Source organism: Macrotis lagotis, chromosome 1, assembly GCF_037893015.1.
Source record: "Macrotis lagotis isolate mMagLag1 chromosome 1, bilby.v1.9.chrom.fasta, whole genome shotgun sequence".
NCBI classification, from domain to species: Eukaryota; Metazoa; Chordata; class Mammalia; order Peramelemorphia; family Peramelidae; genus Macrotis; species Macrotis lagotis.
Window position 1 is genome coordinate 679,013,915 of NC_133658.1, and position 14,557 is coordinate 679,028,471.

Genomic DNA, 14,557 nt, shown 5'->3' on the forward strand with positions numbered 1-14,557 from the left:
CCAAATTAAAAACCTAAATGAAAAAAGAACATAAGTAGTGAGTTGCATGTTAAAAGAGGTAAACTTCTCTGGGGTAGATATGTTTGTGCAGTTGGTCCTGCTTAAGTAAAATCCATAGAATCTATGTGGAATTAAAGGAAAAGAATGGATACAGGGGGGAGGAAAGAAGGAGCCAAGGGAAGAGGAATACCAAACAGCTTTGCAGCCAGAAGGGCAATTCACTTTTAGTTTAGTATAAACTCTAAACCAGGCTAAATTAAATATGCCATAATGAAATTTTCCCTGGCATTAGAAATAAAGCCTTAAAATAAATGCAAAAGTAAATCAAATTTTTCATCACTAAAAGTGTCAGAGCTCTCATAAAGGTGAACACTATTGACAGCATTGGCATTGAAAAAAATGCAAAAGTGACCTCTTCAAGTAACATTATTTTAATAAGGATGTTGTTATAGCTATGGGGAAGGATGTGGCAGCATTTACAATTATAAATTCCTATTTGGGGTCTCTTTGGCTTTTCCTTATGTCAGAGCACAGAATAAAATAAAAAGTTAGTGCTCTTAGGCATGCAGAGGGTAGAACTAAAAATAGTTCAATTTAAAAACGGAATTTTTACAAGACATTAATCTATGATGTGCACTTGTGCTCTGGGGTATAATGAGGGGAAATGATAAGAACCTAAACCTTTCGGGTTTAGAAACCCCAACTCCAACTGATGTATATTCTTGGATAAATATTTTATAATATTTCTCCAGTCTCTGTGGTCTGGTTTGACTATACATGTTCAGGAGCCCCACTTACTGAATGCTCAGAAGAGATTCTGAAGGAAACATCATAAACCAGCCCATTGCTATCCATCAAACTACAATGTGTCAAAAATTACTGAAGCAATCTCTGAATAAAGATCCAAAGCACAAGAAACTTAGAAATGTTGTTAACCAACTATATTATTTTCTTAAATTGTTGCTTCAGACTACACCTTGAGTCAAGTCCAGGAATGGATCTATAGCTTTGACCTATAGCTAAAAATTGCTCAAGGACCAGAATGATGTTTCTTAAACTGGGAAACAAGTAGGGGAGTCATAACTGAGCCCAGGGCAAATTATTCTGGAGACAATTATGGAATATTCAATGACCATTGGAGTAGTTGCCTTGGGGGATGAAGATAATCTCTCATCCTAAGTGGCCAGGAATCAGAAACATTAACCCTGAATGTCTTCCAAGATACCCATAGGAAGCCTATCCTCTCCAACTGCTAGTTCCTTTCATCCTGTTTATTTAAATGTTATATATATATATATATATATATATATATATATATATATATTATATATATGTATATATACACATAAATATGTATATTTATGCAAATACAAATGCATATATATACAAATGCATATATATATATACATATATATATATATATGCATTTGTCTTTATTCAGTTTATGTTTATGGTCCATATATGTACTTGTGTCTCTCCCCATTAGAATGTGGGCTCCTTTTGTTTAATTTTTTTTAATACTTTTATCTCTAGTATCCAGTACAGTACCTGACTAGTTGACTGATTAGTTAGTTGATTGATAGTATCAGAATGCTTGAAGGACAAGGTTAATTTCCAATTTTACTTAAAAAAATTTTATTCATTATTTCCTTTTAGATAGACTCTATTTTCAAAGCATTTTATATGCATTACTTCATATGGCTTAAGTTCAATGATACTGGGATATATAATTACATAAAAACAGAAATGGGAAGATGGAAGAACCAATGATTACATTTATTAATATACACAGGAATGAGGTACTAATTTCTCTGAATGCATATATTTAGATCTTCCTTCTTTGGGTTGCATTTTAATGTCATGTGGTCCCAAAACACATGCAATGTGACAAGCATAAGTCATATGTCAAAAGTTGACTCTAGACATTTTTTTCAAAAGGAAGTGTTCTTGTATGACTGATATGGAGAATTTTTTTTACTCTTCTCCCTTCCCCTGGGATGTAAAAAAACAATCTACTTTGATTATCTATGATGTGTAGAAAGGGTCTTTGAAGTGAAAATGAAGCTATCAGCTTCTTCTCACAGTTTGACAGTTAAAGGCTTATTTCATAGTTTATCCAGTCTATACTTAGGCAAAAAATTGTCAACATATTTGGACTATGAGTCCATTTAATTTTTACTATTTTTCAAAAATTCCATCAAAAATATCCTTTATCCAGTCCTCCATAACAGACATGTCATATACATCTGTGCAGCTACTATTTATAATTTTATATAACTATTTTATTATTTTCCATTATCTACTATTGCCATGTCTGTAAAATACTTCTTAAGTACCTCAGCATGTCACCTAAGCAAACATTGATTTTCAAAGGCTGTATCTACTTTGGTAGGTTTGGCCATGTGAGAAAAGCTTTGAGTTTAGTTCCCAGTAAAAGGCTATTTGCTTTCCAAAGATGAATATGGAAAAAAAGTATAGAGAGATTTCGTCACCCCAAAACTGACAATTTGATCATTAACCCTTTGGCCATGGCAAAATAAAAAGAAGTAAAATGTACAAAATGTACACCAGTCCCATGTAGCTAGCCTCAATTTGCTTCTGCAGTGATGATCGCAGAGTAGTAAAATAGAGGCAAGACATAGTTGGAAACATGTAATTTTAAGACTGTCTAAGAGTATTTAGCTCATTGAACTCTAAGATAGAGACAAAGTTAAATTGAACTGAATTGGATAAATTTTAATATTTGTACTACACATTATACATAATATTATAGATATTATATTTTCTCAAATAGGAAATGGCTTGTTATTAATATGGAAGTCATTCATGAATCTGCTTTCTGTGTATACTCAATATACCAAAAATCTTTAGAATAAAAGTCAAAATGAGTGCAAAGCAACAATAAAAATGAGAAAAGATGGTGTACCTTTAAAGGAACTCCATTTATGCTTCTTAAATAAATGACCAATACTTAAAAGGGGGAGAGAAAAGGTATAAAAAGAATACATTGCCACAATATGTACTTATTTTATGCAAAGTTTGACTAATGAAAATCATGTGGTATAATTATGAGTCTAAAAAAACTTGAAAAAATATTAGACAACTAATGCTTGACTTACCAAGTGGAGAGATACGGCAGTAGAGGTTAACACCAATATAAATATAGACTCATTTGTAAAGTCTTAAATAGGATTATGGATCATTATCAATAGCATGACCTCATAAAAAAGCAAGAAATCAGGCATAGAAGCAGATTAAAGAAAGATTTTTGAGTAAAACAATTAAGCAAAATCATTTCAATTACATATAAGAATGAAACCCCAAGAACAATAGAGAAAAATGTAAAAGATCTGTGAAAAAAAATTATAACTGACTTCTTTTCTCATTAAGGGTAGTTGAGTCATATTGAACCACAACATAGTTCCCATGTGTTTATAGAAAATGTGGAAATGATCTGAAGAAAACAAAAATAAAAGTATTAGACTAGGAAATCTGATTTGCAAAAAAAAATATGAGGACATTGAGAGTATTTGAAGTATCTAAAAGAGGAGCTATGAAAAGATTGGGGGAGGGTGGAAACCTACTTTATCTTTACCTGGTACCTAGGGAAACTCAATTATTATTTATAACCCTATTTTCCTATCTATAGAAAAATATAGAAAATATTGATGAGAATAAATGCACAAATTAGGACCATCAAAGATAAAATGATGGAGAGATGACTCTATTCCAAGAACTTTTTTTAGTTTGTATTCTGTGTTGGGTCTATACGAGACTGACTCTCATAAGACTGAATGATCTTAGAATAATTGTCCTCTTTTAGGAAAAACCTTCCCTTTAAGAATTTATGTCAAACATATGCAAGATTCCTTTAAAATATAGCAACAGATACAAATCCTTCTTAATGGTGATAGAAACATTGATATCAGGTATCATATAAAGAAACATAAGAATATTGTGCTCACCAAATGTGTTAGAAGAGAGTGAGCACAGCATCTAATTTGAAGAGGAAGAATTTCTTATAGAGAATGAGGTTCTCCACATTGTTTTTATCTGAAGGATGCACAGTACTAATTTCATCACATTCTAGAATATGGCAACATCACTTACAATATATCCATAATTACTCCAAATTTGGTTTAACTATCTATATGAAAAAAGAACTATTGCCAAGTCTATGATACACAATGGAATTTGACAACATATTAATAGTTTTGGGAGAATAACTTCAGCAGCAATTAGAGGACAGGTGACATGAGGAAGCAACTTTGAAGATATGGAAAGAATTCTAGGTAATTAGCATGAGAGACATTAGCACTAGCAAGTGGGAGGAAACTTGAGCTAGACTGAAACTAAAATTCAGGAAGGCTTTGTATCTTGGAAGAAAGGTGATGGGCTAGAATGAAACATTCATTTTCTTTTTTAAAAAATTATTGGGTGGCTAGGTGATGCAGTGGATAGAGCAAAGGCCCTGGAATCAGGAGTGCCTGAGTTCAAATCCTGTCTTAGACACTTAATAATTGCCTAGTGTGTGGCCTTGGGAAAGCCACTTAACCCCATTTGCCTTGCAAAAAAAAAAAAAAAACTAAAAAAAAATTAATTTATTTATTTTTGAATTTTATAATTTCCCCCCAATCTTACTTCCCTCCACCCACTCCCCACAGAAGGCAGTCTAATAGTCTTTACATTGTTTCCATGCTATACATTGATCCAAATTGAATGTGTTGAGAGAGAAATCATATCCTTAAGGAAAAAATAAAGTATAAGAAATAACAAAATTACATAATAAGATAATTTTTTTAAAAAAAATTAGAGGTGATAGTTTTTGATCTTTGTTCAAACTCAACAACTCTTTCTCTGGATACAGATCGTATGCTCCATTGCAGATACACACAAATTGTCCCTGAGTTTTGCACTGATAAAATGAGCATGTCCATTAAGATTGATCATCACCCCCATGTTGCTGTTATGGTGTACAATGTTCTTCTGGTTCTGCTCATCTCACTCAACATCAGCTCATGCAAATCTTTCCAGGCTTCCCTGAATTCCCATCCCTACTGATTTCTAATAGAAAAATAGTGTTCCATGACATACGTATACCACAGTTTATTAAGCCATTCCCCAATTGATGGACACTCACTCAATTTCCAATTCTTCAGCACCATAAACAGGGCTGCTATGAATATTTTTGTACAAGTGAGGTTTTTACCCTTTTTTCATAATCTCTTTAGGGTATAGCCCTAGTAGTGGTATAGCTTGATCAAAGGGTATACACATTTTCATTGCCTTTGGGCATAATTTCAAATTGCTCTCCAGAAAGTTTGGATGATTTCACAGCTCCAGCAACAGTGTATTGCTGAGACATTCATTTTCATACATAACTAACTATACAATGTATTTTGCTTAATTATCCTTCTTATGAAAGAATATCAATAAAACATTTAAAAAGACAAAGCAGAAAACAAAAAGTTCAGAATTGAACACATACAGATCAACTTGGTAACTCTAATGATAAATTTAAAAATGCATTAACAAAATTTCCTGGGTTCATACACTGACCTTTTTTTGTATTATGTTTTTTGAAGTGTTTCTGTGTGTAGATGATTGTTCTTTTTTTAGAATTGAAAGAATTTGATGAATTTTATTTTTTGCCTCAAAATCTAGCAATGTTTGGTACAATGCTTCACATCAACAATTGTCTTTTTTCTCCTAAAGACTGTCAGTGATCAAGATGGTGACATCTCTTAGGCGTTCTCTCATAAAACTTCTAAACTAAGGACTCTAACTAAATTTTTGAGACAGAACCCACAGAGGGACCCAGCGAGGCAGTTCTCCTGCTCAAGGTAACCTGGAAAAGAGCATAAAGGCTCTGCTCCCCAGGGTTGGAGGGGCGACACATCAGAGGTGTGGCCTGCCAGAGCCAAAGAACTTCAGCCAACAAGAGGCTGCTGGGAGCCATGGCTCTCAGCAGCAGGGGGGTTTCCAATTTATGCCCTGGGCAGCACCAAGCACAACTTGGGGGAACAGCTGGGACCTCTGCCAGAACCAGCAGGTGAAGTCCAGCCCTCAGGGCAGGCAGTCCAGATCCAGGAAACAGAAGTAGGTGGAGCAGGTAAGCAGGAGCCCCCAGGGCATGAGCCCATTGAACCTAGGGAGGAGAGTGAAGAGAGATTGAGGAGCCCTGTCCTCTCTCCCAGGAACAGGGCACTGGGGTTCTGACCACATTCAGATCCTGATCACAGTCTAGCCCCCCCCCCCAATAGAACAGCAGGGCCCCCCCACCTCAGCCCCATGGCAGAGGGGGGCCCATATGGTCATTCACAGACCAGGAGGGAGGACAGAGCCTCACACACTGAAACCCTTGTGGGAGTGTCCTAAAAGCTCAGGAAGCACCCCCCCAAACAGGCTAAGGCTCAGAAAATGGGCAAGGAGACAAACAAGAAGAACACCATTGAGAAATATTTTTCCTGTGAGCCCAAGAAGGATCAAAACACTCAGTCTGAAGATGAGGAAGCACAAGCTCCTGCATCTAAAGACTCCAAGACAAACAGAAATTGGGTTCAGGCTATTACAGAGCTCAAAAAAGACTTTGAAAATCAAATGAGGGAGTCAGAAGAAAAACTGGGAAAAGAAATGAGAGAGATGCAGGAAAAACATGAAAATGAAGTCAGCAGCTTAGTCAGGGAAATCCAAAAAAATGCTGAAGAAAATAGCATGCTAAAAACCAGCTTAGGTCAAAAGGATAAAACAGTTCAAAAAGTCATTGAGGAAAAGAATGCTTTAAAAAAGCAGAATTGGCCAGATGGAAAAAAGAGATAAGGAAGCTCTCTGAGGAAAACAAATCCTTCAGACAAAGAATAGAACTGAGGGAGATTGATGAATTTACTAAAAAATCAGGATTTGATACTTCAAAACCAAAAGAATGAAAAATTAGAAGAAAATGTGAAACATCTCATTGAAAAAACAACTGATATGGAAAACAGATTTAGGAAAGATAATTTAAAAATTATTGGAATACCTGAAAATTATGATCAGGAAAAAAGCCTTGACATTATTTTCAAAGAATTACTACAGGAAAATTGCCCTGATATCCTAGAAGCAAAGGGCAAAAATAGAAATGGAAAGCATCCACAGATCCCCCTGAGAAAGAGATCCCAAAAAATCCAACCCCCAGAAATATTATAGCCAAGTTCCAGAACTCCCAAGTCAAAGAGAAAATATTACAAGCAGCCAGAAGGACACAATTCAAATACTGTGGATTGCAATCAGGATCTCACAGGACTTAGCAGCAACTACATTAAAAGTTTATAGGGCTTGGAATATAATATACCAGAAGGCAAAAGAGCTTAGAATGCAACCAAGAATTAACTACCCAGCAAAACTGAATGTCCTCTTCCAGGAAAAATGATGGATTTTCAATGAACCAGGGGAATTTCAAATGTTCCTGTTGGAATGGCCAGAGCTGAACAGAAGGTTTGATCTTCAAATACAGGACTCAGGTGAAGCATAGAGATTGGAGGAGAAGGGGAAAATATGAGGGACTTAATGATCATGAACTGCATATATTCCTATAGAGAAAAATGACACTGATAATACTCATATGAACCTTCTCAATTGACAGAGCAGGTAGAAGGAGCTTTTATAGATGAAGCACAGGAGAAAGTTGAATTTGAAGATAAAATATGGTGTAAAAATGGAGTCAATAGAAAAAAGGGAAATGTAATGAGAGAAAGAAAAAGGAGAGGGGGAATAGGGCAAGATATTTCATATAATAAGACTTTTCTTTATTCCAATGAGCTATTGCAATGATATGGAAGGGGGGAAGGCAAGGGGGAATGAGGGAAACTTTGCTCTCATCAGAGGTGGCTAGGAGAGGAAACAGCATATATACTCAATGGGGTATAGACATCTGGAGTAAGAAGGAGAGAAGGGGGACAGGGGGAAGGGGTGGGGATGTGAATGAGGGAGGAGAGGATGGACCATGGGGGGAGAGCGATTGGATATAATACATTTTCTTTTTTTCTTCCTGCAAGGGGCTGGGATTGGATGGCCTGTCCTGGACCCTAGGGCCAGGTGGATTCTGGGCCTATGGGGTGGTATGGGGGCTCAGGGCCTCTTGGCCCCAGGGCCAGGGATCTGTCTGCTACACCACTCAGCTACCCTACAGCAGAGTCAGTGAAATGAGAGAGAAAATATAATACATGGTAGTGGAGAAATATGAAAGGAGGGAGTTGCATTCAGCAATGACAATGGTGGAAAAATATGGAAGTAACTTTTGTGATGGACTTATCTTAAAGAATGTGATCCACCCATGACAGAGTTGGTGGTGTTGGAACACACGATGAAGCACATTTTTTATTATTATTATTTTGGGGGTGCAGGTCAAATGGGGCTGGATGGCCTGCCTGGGGCCACATAGCAAGGTGATCGTTGGGTGTCTGAGGCTGGATTTGGACCTGGGTGCTCCTGGCTCAAGGGCCAGTGCTCTGTCTGCCACCCAGCCACCCCTACTATCATTATTATTTTATTTTATCTTAGGTCTTTTTTTCCCTTTTTTTGGTTTATGCAGGGTAGTCAGGTTGGGGTGGCTTGCATATCACACAGCTGGCTGATTGTTGGGTGTATGGAGCCGGATATGGGCTTGGGTACTCCTGACTCCAGGGCTGGAGGTCCATCCACTGTGCCACCTGGCCATACCTACAATTATTACTATTATTTTTTAATTTTAATTTTAATTTTTTTCTCTCCCCTTTATATTATCTCTCAAATGAGTCTATATTTTGGGGGGAAGGGGGTATTTGTTTACTCTTAGACAGGAATATTTTATTAATGTATTAAAAATTGTGCAAAATGAGAATAAAAATATTAAATAAAAAATATAATTGCAAAAAAACAGACTGTCAGTGATGGAAAGAAGACCTTTATTAACTTGAGAGCAGGCATAAGAAGTTGGAATTACAAAGTTTGGAGACTGGAAAATAAGAGCTAGTAATGCCTATAATATCTTGCACAATAATCATATGTTTGATAGTGATATTTGAACACTATAACAATTAGTTTCCTTTAGTAAGCTATTTGTTTTTTTTAAATGAAGTCTGTTATCAGAGAAGCTTTGTTTCAATATTTCCCCCAGTTACTATTCCTAACTATTGCTACTATTGCTAATCCTCCATCTTATTTACCCCGCCTCATTTATCCTATTTTATCTTTCCTTTCATCCTATCCTTCTTCAAATGTGTTTTGTATCTGATTATCCCCTCACACAATCTTTCCTCTTTTCTATCACCAACCCTCCATCTCATTTCTGCCATTCTCTTCCCCTCATACTTTCCTCTAGGCTAAAATGGATTTCTATACTCATTTGAGTGCTTATGTTATTCTCTCTCTGAACTGATTTCATTGAGAATAAGGCTCATTTACTGTCCCTCAACTACAACCCCCCCCCCGCTCTACTTTCTTACCATTTTTATGTGAAATAATATATCCCAATGGGATTTCAGAATATCCTGCATAAACTGATGCTGAGTGGAGTGAGAAGAACCAGAAGAACATTATACTCAGTAACAGCAACATTGGCTGATGATCAGCTTTGCTAAACTTGTTCATTTCAGCACTACAATAATTGAAGACAATTCTAAGACTTATGATGGAAAAAAAACATACATATTCAGAAAAGAAACTGTGGAGTAGAATCACAGACCAAAATATACTATCTTCAATTCTTAAAAGTTATATCATGTGTTGTTTTTTCTCTCCAATGTTGAATTTTTTTCTGATTTGGTGTGATTCTTTTTTATGTGTGTAACCTATATTATATTGAATTCTATCAGGGAGAGAGAAAGGAGGGAGGGAGAAAAATGTAAACTCAAAGCCTTGCAAAAAATAATTGTTGAAAATGATGTTTGATTGGAAGTTGATGAATAAAGTTGATTGGAAAAAACAATTTAACAGTTTTGAAAAGTATCAGCTTGCCCCATTCTACCTCTGCCTTTCCCTTTTTCCCAGTACATTGTTCTCTCACCCATTAACTCTTTTTAAATATATTTATCTCTTCAAATTCAACTCCCACTTGTACCCTCTCTCTATATGCTCCTTCTAACTGTTCTAATAAATAAGAAAGTTCATGAGTTATCAATATTTTCTTCCCATGCAGGAATATAAGTAGTTCAGAAGCATAAATTCCCTTGTGATTTTCATTCCTGTTTACCTTTTTATACTTCACTTTAAGTATATTAATACTCATATTTGAAGATCAAATTTTCTGTTCATCTTTGATTTTTGCATCAGGAAAATTTGAAATTCTTCTATTTCACTGAATGTCCATCTTTTCCTCTGAAAGAGTATGCTTAATTTTGCTGGGTAGTTGATTCTTGTTTGTATTACAAGGTCTTTTGCCTTCCAGAATATCTTATGCTAAGTTGTAGGATCCCTTAATATAGAAGCTGCTAAATCTTGCATTATTCTAATCAGCACTCCACAATAATTGATTTTTTTTCTTTCAGGCTCCTTGAATATTTTCTCCTTGACCTGAGTGCTCTGAAATTTGGCTATAATATTCCTGGCATTTTTCATTTTGGCATCTCTTTTAGGAGGTAATTGGTGGATGCTTTCCATTTCTATTTTACCTTCTGCCTCTAGAATATCAGGGCAATTTTACTTGAAAATATCTTTTAAAATGGTGTCTACGCTTGTTTTTTAATCATGACTTTCAGGCAGCTGAGTAATTTTTAAATAATCTCTTCTTTATATCTTCTAGTTCAGTTGTTTTTCCAATGAGATATCACATTTTTTCTAGTTTTTCATTCCTTTGGTTTTGTTTTATTGTTTCTTGATTTTTCACAAAGTCACCAACTTTTCATTTGCTAAGGAATTATTTTATTAAATGATCTTTTATATTTTTCAATTTGGTGAATTCTGCTTGTTAAACTATTCTCATCGGCTTTTTGTACCTCTTTTTCCATTTGGATTAGTCTGATTTTAAAGATTTTTTTTTTTGGCATTTTTTGTATCTTATTCACTTGGTCTTCATGATTTTCCTTCATCATTCATTTCTGTTCCTATTTTTTCTCTACTTACCTTACTTGTTTTTCAAAATATTTTTCCATGGCCTGAGACCATTTCATATTTTTCATGAAGGCTTTGAATGTAGATGCTTTGACTTTCCTATCTTTTTCTGAGTGTGTAGTGTTATCTTCCTGATGACCAAAGTAATTGTCTATATTCAGATATTTTTTTTCTTCTGATGTTTGCTCATTTTCTCACCAGTAATTTGATTTTAATTCTTTATTAAGGTAGAACTCTGCTTCAAGGGCAGCTGTTTTCAAATCTATGGATCTGTGAATTTTCAATTCTTCCAAGGTCTTATGATCTGAGGAAAGGTTTGAATCACTCCCCTGACTTGTGTTCTTGTCTTTGGGTAACCAGAAGCACTCCTTTCTAATTTAGAAATATGAGAAGGGTCTCTGCTTCATGATGGAAGTAAGCTCTGTTTTATCTTTACTCCTTTTCCTGGGACTGGGACCCAAGACTGTGACCCAGATCTAAGTATGGGCAAAGCATCAGAGTCCTGCCTCAGTGATATCAAAGAGACTCCTGTAATCTCCTTAAACCCCTCCCCTTACTGGAAATATCCACCTCTGCTGATCTAGGGCCTCTGGAGGCCTGCTCCTGGTCTGCTGGGGTCTAGTTAGTGCTCTGAGGCCTGTACTATTCTGTGCTGTACTCTCACCCCAGTGCTGCAGACTTTTCCTGCTGACCTTCCAAGCTGTCCTTGGCAGTCTCTGGACTGAGAGTTCTGTATACATCACCAATGCCACTAAACTAACTACTCTTAGATTGTGGGGGCAAGTTCACTCCTGTGCAACTCTGTTTTCCTTTTTCATTCTTCCCACTGATATTCCAAGTTGTCTTGAACTGGAAAATTGTTCACTCAGTCTTTTTGTGGGTTCTGCCACTCTAGAATTTGGTTAGAGTCATTGTTTAAGATATTTAGAGGGATTTGGGGGAGAACTTAGGTGAGCCCCTGCCTTTATTCAGCATCTTGGCTAAGCCTTCCAGTGATTGTTCTTAGAAAGAAAATGCATGCATTGAAGTTTGACCACTGAGTGATTATTCCATGGTCTCAAAGAGAATTAAGTCAAGGTGTGTCTCTAGGATATCTCTTGGAACTAGAAAGAAATAAACTCAAGACACATATGCAGTTGAGTCTCTATTTTTTCCCCTATTCAGTAACTTTGAGTTGAATGTATCTTTCTTTTGCTAGGTTAGGAAAAGATAAGAATTTTTTAAAAATTCTATTATTACTTCCCTGGAAGAGTTGGAGATAATATCTATCTTATGTAAATATGAAGAGAATATTTGCTATTAAATTTGTTATTATTTCCATTCTATTCAATCTTCACTAAATGTCTGTTTTTCAATCTCAAATTTATGTTATTTTTGTATTATATGATACAGAAATTGCTTTGGTTATGGCTTGAATTGTGGTTTTAATTGATTGATGATGTTTGCCCTTCTCAGAAAAAGGTCATCACTCAGGGAGGTGAGGTCAAGACATGAAAATGAGTTAGATTTGAGTGAGGGGATGCTTTACAAAGTTATGGGCCTCACTTTCTTTGCAGCCATCTGGGTCCAATGTGTCCATTCATGGATCAGGATAACAGGAGATAGCCCTGGATATAGTGGAAGAACTTGACTTTTTAAATGTTAAATCTTTCCCAAGTCACAGTTTGACTGAGGCAATGCCCATTCAGTCATTAAAGTTAGATAACAGAGAGATAAGAGGACAAGAATGAATACTTCCAAAAAAAATTAGTCTGGGAGGGTAAAAATGCTCAGTATTTCTCATTGATCAAGTTAAGCCTAATTGGTCATTGTTTGGGCCACAATGGGTTCAGAGAATGTAAATAGCAATTGTTCCTATTTTGCTCAGAAACCCTGAAGGTCTTCTCCCAAATAGATTTTCTTTTTTTGGATAGTGCAGAAGAGGCTCTTCTTGATTTAAAAGAAAAAGGGGTTCTGATAAATGATAAATCCCCAAAGTACAATCAACCTGGCATATAGCCAAGGGTCCCAGAGTCATGTCAGGGCATAAATCTGTGGAAATCAGAACTTGCAACTGCATTTATCGTAAGGGCAAAAAAAAGCCAAGATATGTCTGTGCTTTGGAAAAAAACTGCAATATGAAGTCATTGCTGCTAAGATTCTGTTTTGTTCTTGACTACAGAGAACAAAAGCTGCATCTTCTTTCAAAGTCACATTTAGTTTACTTGTTTAATCCTTGGCTGATCAATGGTATTACTATCTGAGTAAGTGATGCTCTGTGATTTTAAATTTAGAGGGGGATGATGAATTTAAAAAAAAGCCTAGAAGTATAAGAAAATTGATAGGATTTAGAAGGAACCAAACAGAACAACAGAGCAAAGAAAATGGAAGAGATCAGCAATGCTTGGCATAGTTAGTGAAGTAGCAGGAGTGGTGGCAATTGCATATAGTGATGGGGATAAGATATAAAAGATAATTTGACAGCAAAAAGTATAAGATGTCCCATCAACTTGTTTTCTATATGTTTGCCTTTTTACCATTGTAAATTAAATTTTGCCCATTCTTTCAAGAGACACTGTATATATGTACACACACATATACCCTGGGTTTATTGGGAAGAAGGATTGTGATTTGTAGCTATTTTTCTTAATATGATATCCTAATAAATGTCTTTATATTGAGTTGTGTCTACTGGATGGCTGTTAAGGGCAATCTCACTGATTAGGGTTTGTGAGCTCTAGTTTTAGAAATATGGGTTTATAGTATTCTCTATGAATTGTGTATCAGTCACCTTCCTGGTGACTTCTTTATCTGACTTGTAAACCCTGTCAATGCCACATAGAAGAGATAGCAAGGAAGGGTTGCCATACAAAGTAATTTCAAGAAAGCATCACTAGCAACTAAGGAGATTTTGAGTGGTTTCATGTAGTATTTAATCTGGAGATGAAGGAGGGTACAACTTATCCAAAGACTGGAACAGTAGATCAAAGATCTTATATTAGGATAGTAAAGCGACCAGTTAGCCATATCATAACATACGTGAAAAGGAATGATTATTATACAATAAATATGTGGATTTTGTCTTCTTATCTATTCTATGATTTTTATTTCATTTGATTGTCAAGTCAATTCAGATTTAAATTAATGATTTCTTTTCATATCGTATTTTCCTTCATTATTTTGTTAAGTTAAAAGAAACACTTCTTATTTTAGGTCATTACTTTGTCCTTGCAATTAATTTTATTTATAATACTCTTATGTCAGTCTATTCTCACAGATCCTAACTTCCCCACCCCATTCCCTCCCAATTTCCTTAAATTGGCTTAAATTGTTAATTTCTCTTATATAATTTTTTCAATTTTTATTCTTTTTTCATTTTTTCTTTCTCTTTCCACTTAAAGTGAATAGTTCAATGTTTTCCCTTCTTTTCAATCTCTTTTTTCAATCTCAATATTTTCCTGAGTTCTTTTCCAAATATTTTATTTTTTTTTGGTCATAAGATCATTAATTCTAC

The 14,557-nt window shown here is 35.4% G+C and overlaps 1 long non-coding RNA gene across 1 annotated transcript in view; it reads left to right on the top strand.

Annotated features, from left to right (window-relative positions):
- LOC141507682 (uncharacterized) overlaps positions 1–14,557 on the top strand; it is a 78,375-nt gene that overhangs the window by 17,107 nt on the left and 46,711 nt on the right. The gene's annotated exons all lie outside the window — the stretch shown is intronic.